Source organism: Formica exsecta, unplaced genomic scaffold (assembly GCF_003651465.1).
Source record: "Formica exsecta isolate Colony F162 unplaced genomic scaffold, ASM365146v1 scaffold591, whole genome shotgun sequence".
Classification (NCBI taxonomy): domain Eukaryota; kingdom Metazoa; phylum Arthropoda; class Insecta; order Hymenoptera; family Formicidae; genus Formica; species Formica exsecta.
In genome coordinates, this window is record NW_021853185.1 from 706372 (window position 1) to 712959 (window position 6588).

Genomic DNA, 6588 nt, shown 5'->3' on the forward strand with positions numbered 1-6588 from the left:
TATTGCGTATCCCACCGACGTAATCCTACAATGACTACGTTTACCTGTACTACTCTGTAGTAGTCTGCGCGTTCCATTCGTAAAACTGCTCTGTATTCAACGATAATATATAGTCAATCCCCTTGGGTAAATATTATTTCCATCGGTCTCGCGCAGTTTTATCAATTTTGGTCTCATTCGGAAACGAGGAATTCCTATGCAGGCGATTTTTTTACTCGCCTTAACGTTAAGGATGTAAATGGAATTTGAGATTTGGAGTCGATTCGGCTGTCGCGTGTTCGTCGATAACGCATTTAAACACACGCACCCCTGTCGCACAGGTGGCCGTCACGCACGTCCGACGCATCATCGTGTTCGCATATTGCGTGTAACCGGACCCGGGTGCGTTCGGACGCACGCATGAATGTCCGATATGCGCTTTGAGGGATCGCTGCAACCGCGACAGGAACGCGCCACGAGAAGATAATCGCAGGGGTTGTCGCACTCGGAGAGTAGATAGAGTGCAACGGCACGATGGTGGTCCCCCGACGCTGCAAAATTTGCAGCCGTGTGATGGGATTTGACGGCGTTGCCATAAATTTTGTACGCCGCTGCCTCAGATAAATAGTGACGCAGCATACTTCGCGCAAATCGCCTGTTTCGCCAGTGCATAAAGCCATGCATAATTACCGTCAGGTTTTATCTTGATGGGGCTCGCGTAAACTCTCGCGAGTGCAATATAATTTAATATTGAGACGCTTGACGAGAAAAAAGAACCGATTAGATTAAACAGAATAAATGTTGAGAATCGCGAAAATGTGTTTAAAGCGGAATCAAATTTCCCTTGTGTGAAACACATACTTTTCTTTTTAATTTTATCATTTCCACGCCTCGCATTCGTCGACAATGTTCGCATGAGATATTCCTTTTAGCTTTCACGATAATTGTTTCGTGTAATCGACGGTACCGGTTCTGGTTAGACAAGGCAGTGTTAACAAGCTTTATATAAGCAATGGTGCAAGCAACTACCAACCACGGCGACATCAAAGAGAATCTATGCTCTTCATTCTGATCCATCGTTGGTAGAACAACTTGCCCTACGAGCTACACCAATGAAGCAAATTGAAGAACTGCATTAACGTGTCATATGACGAAAAATGATTTTCGTGAATCAAAAGAACAGTATAAAAACTAAAAGCTTTGATGTTTGTAAAATCGTGCTGTCGAAAAAAATTCTCCGCATAATTTGCAACAATAAATAAATTTTTATTATAATTTTTAAAATCCTTATTAATATAATACTTGTAGATTGTCATAAAGAATCTTTAACATATTTGCGAATCTTGATTAGAATTCACTCTTTTCGTAATCAAGGAATCAAGTTTATCAAGGAATATCCTTTGTTTGCAATAAGACCACACAAACCGTGTATAAACAGTTAAGTAAGTGCTACCGCGCTTCCACATGTTGTTAGATGTATTATGTACGAACGTCCCGTACTTAGCACAACGATACTCTTTAGGGATCAAGCCATTTGCATTAACGAGCATTGCATAAGCAATACGAAGCAATTGACTACCGCCGATGCAATCAAAGAGAATCCGTGATTCTCCAGCAGACCCATCAGCGATGACCCTCCGTTTAACATCCAGCAAGCAACGCCTAAGGGACCATGGTTTTTCTCTCTCTCTCTCTCTCTTTCTTTATCTTTATCTTTAGCTTTATTTCTCTACCTGTATCTCTTTCTCTCACGCTCTTGACTGTAAGTGACCAACAATGTTGGTCCCAGGAGGGCTCGGGGGATGTTTCTGACCGCCAATCAGCCGGCGGCACGATAATCGCGGCTCAACCACGTCAGTTAAAATCATTGTCAATCCCGGCGGCGATTCAAAGGCGAACTTTCCGCGTTGCGGTTGCTGCGTTCGATGTAATGGTAGCAGGGGGTGCGGGCGAGGTACCCGCCAATCCTATACGCGTCTATGTCCGTGCCGCTTTACCCGGGGGCACAATGGAGCGGCGCCGCCGGTTTCCCGTGGGGGAATATCCCGAGAGAGAAGAGGAGTGCGAGCCGCTCCTCTACTCTCATCGGTGGAGTCGACGTAACCCACCGCCGTCCATTGGCCGCCAGTGAGAGAGCACTTCCTGTTAGCCTCGACCCTCGTCCGCAACTAGCCGCAGGCCGCAAGCCTCGGTTCCTACAAGCCGTAGCCTCTAACGTCACGCTACTCCAGGCTTGACCTCCCGTCGACAGCGTAATTGTTTAGAAACCCTTGATCTGTAATTTCAGAGCCCGCCCGACCATCCCCCCTGCGCGCGTGTAACATCGTTAACACGATTCCATCGCCTTGCACTATTCTCTGCCTTTATCTCTCTCTGTCTGTCTCTCTCTCTCTCTCTCTCTCTTTCTCTTTCTCTTTCTCTCCCTTTCGTCGAATTCTCGCGCGTGCATAATCCGTGATTCGCACGCTCCTCTGCAGGAGTTTGTTTCGCGAAATTGAACGAGGTATGCGAGGAATCGGTGCATACGATGCACTCGGAGAAAAGGCCTGCGGTCGGGAATCTTGAATGAATGACAATAGAAGAATATGAAAGCTAGGCAAAATGGATTTATCGCTGATTAGTATACTACTGCAATAAAATATTTAATTTCGAACTACTAATATATAATTTAGTATTCTCTTTCTCTTAATTTTATATATAATTTTTTTATAAATTTTTATTCTCTGCCTTTATCTCTCTCTCTGTCTGTCTCTCTCTCTCTCTCTCTCTCTCTCTTTCTCTTTCTCTTTCTCTCCCTTTCGTCGAATTCTCGCGCGTGCATAATCCGTGATTCGCACGCTCCTCTGCAGGAGTTTGTTTCGCGAAATTGAACGAGGTATGCGAGGAATCGGTGCATACGATGCACTCGGAGAAAAGGCCTGCGGTCGGGAATCTTGAATGAATGACAATAGAAGAATATGAAAGCTAGGCAAAATGGATTTATCGCTGATTAGTATACTACTGCAATAAAATATTTAATTTCGAACTACTAATATATAATTTAGTATTCTCTTTCTCTTAATTTTATATATAATTTTTTTATAAATTTTTAAAATAGAGGATAATATCTGAGAGATATATTGTATATAATAAAATGTTTAAAAAAATCGTAAAAATATTTTTTAAAATAATTTTGCAATAGTACCATATGATGGACATATTATAGAATATTATAAAACAGAAGATAAAATATACAATATTACAATACATATATAATAATATTCCAATTTCAAGTTTTGACATTTGAGAATATAAAATATAATTATCTAAAAATTTTCCTTATATTTTTGTATTATTATATTCTCTCTTTTTGGCTTTTTTAATAAAACAGTGAAACTAACAAGAGCATATCTTTGGAAACGAGGGATTTATTCTACAGGTGGTCTGAAATTTAGGCGAGTTTTAGTGAAATATATTTTCCAAAGGAAGATCTGACAGTTCCTGTCCGACCAGAGCGTGACATCAAATTCTTTTTGACGGAAATAGTTTCTCTGAGTGCACGGAAAACTTCACCCTCGTCCCTTTCATTGGAAAATGTGTACGACGTGTGACTTTTACTCAAGTCAACCGCATGTTACGTACGACGACTTCACATTTCCACCACTCTCTCAGGTTCATGAAATTCTTTCGAAAGTCACGTATGTGCGGTCGTCGGAGCGAATTTACAGAAATGTGGCTTGTTTAACCTTTCAACTTTCAAATTGTTCATGGCTCAAAGATCTTTACTTACGTAAATTTATGATTTTGCGATAACTATATATTATGTATACTATGTAAAATTATTTATGCATCAATAGAGTTACTCTTGAATTCTACTAAAAAACACGCATATTTATAACCGCTAAAAATTTCTTATGAACGTATAATTTTCCTACATCGTTATTTCGTCTTTTCCGCTATGCGGCGGAGACGCGCTATTTCGAGCACTTAAGCGTAACGTTTCTAAAATAAAGAGATAAAGTTCAACTTACGATATCCTCCAGTTTCGAACATCCTTTCCTGGCGGTGCATACTAAGGCGACAATGACCCCACCTCCGAACATGAGCAGGAGAAATACCGCCAATTTCCAACCGTGATCTCTTTGGGGGATAAGTTTCTTGGCCGCCGGTAACCTGGCGACCTCCGCCGTGGAGATGCCGATGCGGGACGCCCTCACGAGGATCGTCCTGAGACGTCTCGACGCTTTCTCGCAGGCCATCTTTGTCGGGTTGCTCTTCGAAGCTGACCTCGACTTCACATGCACGTGATCCATTTCCCCGCCTCTCAAGCGTTCTCGAAACAAATTTTATGCTCGAACTTGCCCGATTCTTTCGCGAAAGAGAGATTTCCAAAGCTTTCCGGCTGGTTGCAATCTGTCCGAGTTCCGAGCAATGCGCGAACGAACATCGGACGAATATCGGTATCCGGAAATAGACTCTGTCCGATTACAATATTCACTTCAGGGCTTGTGGGCGTTTCATTAAACTCACCGGCGCTACAATTCACAGAAGTATTCAAATATCGCGCGGTCCATTTCGCGATTGAATTCCCTCGCGTCGAGCACGTCGGGTCAGTGTCTCTTTGGAATTTGCCGGACCAGCTTTACGGTTCACCGCACTGTGTATTTTATCACTCTCACGTTACGCGCACTTGTAATATAGAGATTGAAGAGTTACACAAATGAGTACGATTAATAATCCGCCATTTTATAGATCTGATTTCTCAATTGGTCTAATTTAATATCTCATCGTTTTATTTTAATTAAAAAATTGCGATTACTTTATCTGTTTCAAAAATAGCAATAGTATTTACGGAAATTTTTCGATTTTTGGGTTACAAGTTTGAAACGTCGTTGATTTTGCCGTTTTCGTGTGAACTCTTCCACGAGTTTTACATAATTATGTCAAACGATTTCGCGTTATCGTGAAACTCTACACACATTTTTATTCCGTAAACCGCAAGCGTAACGCGTCCTAAGTTATACTTTTATGCTCGCGACGCGTAATAACGGAGCGATGGTGCTCGAATGAGAATCCGGGAAAGACGAAGAGTGACGGGAATTGTCGGCCAAATAGAGAGGGTTGTCGCCTAGAGGTTGGATGATACTATATCCCCGGATTTTAGTGTTAGATGATATCCGAGACTTACTTTTCGTTATCTCGATCTGGCTTTTCCGTACCGTAAATTTCCCGTAAAAAAAATTCTATGTTGCGTTGCTTAAAGGGCCACTCACCGCTTTTGTTGAATCAAAATGAATAATATCTCGAATGAGATTTCGGAAAGATTGATGCGAAAAGTTAAATATTTGATGAGTCAGTACTATCTGCTTGTTCTCGTCTTTGTCTTCTGAATTGACCGGAAGAGAAGTTTGCCCGATGCGGCTTGTCTTCTTACGTTGGCGTGTCTCTCGCACGCGTTCATGGATCGAGGAAGGATCGCTTGTTGTTCGCTGATCGAGCGACTAATGGAAGATCCGCGCTCTCATGAAGACACGATTAATCTTGATAGCTCGGTCATTTCGCCGCGACCCGATGACCGGAAGGGAAATTAATTCTCGTCGATCGAGCAGACTCTCACACGATGGTCTCATATTCTTCCGCGCTCGTTTGTGGCGCCGTTAATTTTGCTTCAATTTTACCGTTCAATGCACGGCCAGACCATCCGTTTCTGTATAACGTCGCGTATGGTCGACGTCCTCTTATTCGCAAGATATTGACACTTTCACGGTTTATGCCCTAGACTTCTTTCATAAGCGTGGATAAGTCCCCAATGGCCAAACGATGCTGCGCTTCTGCCATATCCTTGCGTGGTATCTGCGAATTAACAAATAAAATTTTGTGCAACTATTCTACATTTTTGATAATTTTGATTCTACAAGAATAAGAACGCAAATTGTACCTCGAAAAATTTATCATGTCCATTAATATTAAAGCATGCATGAAAAACAGTTAAGATAAATCAGATTCTCGTTTTTAGCGCAATATTATTTAATATAAAAAATTATCACCTTATTTTTTTAGATTACACTTTATATATATTGAAAATATAAAGGAAAAAATATTACGGTGAGCGTTCAAGCGAAAAGGAGAAAGGAAAAAGACCGTCGATTTTCTCCACAATCCACGGGTACGAAAACAGTGCCACTGACAGCACAATAAATATAATATGGGGCGCAATTCCGTTTGCCATAAAGTTCAGTTTGGAAAACAGACGAAGGTAGTCCGAGATTGTGCGGCAAGTTTCCCAAACTACCATCGACGATCGCAATTCGATCCCGTCGTATCGGAATATAATGTGTCTCGAAGTGGTTGGATTTCGCGAGTACATTAAAGATGAAAGCAATATCGGAGATGAGATTATCCGCGCGTGGACGACGATACCGCGACAAAAATACTCGTCGCCGTCACGGGGTGTAGTAACGAACGGCTTCGTCGCAAGGGCCTATATCCGAGGATTAAGTGAGAATTATCCTGGATTCCGCTTCTCGAATTCCATCCGCTTCATCCCGTTTCCCGTCTCGGCCCGTTTCGTCTACGCGCCGGACGGACGGTCGGCTGGACGTCCCGGCTCCTTCCTTTCTGTAACTCTTT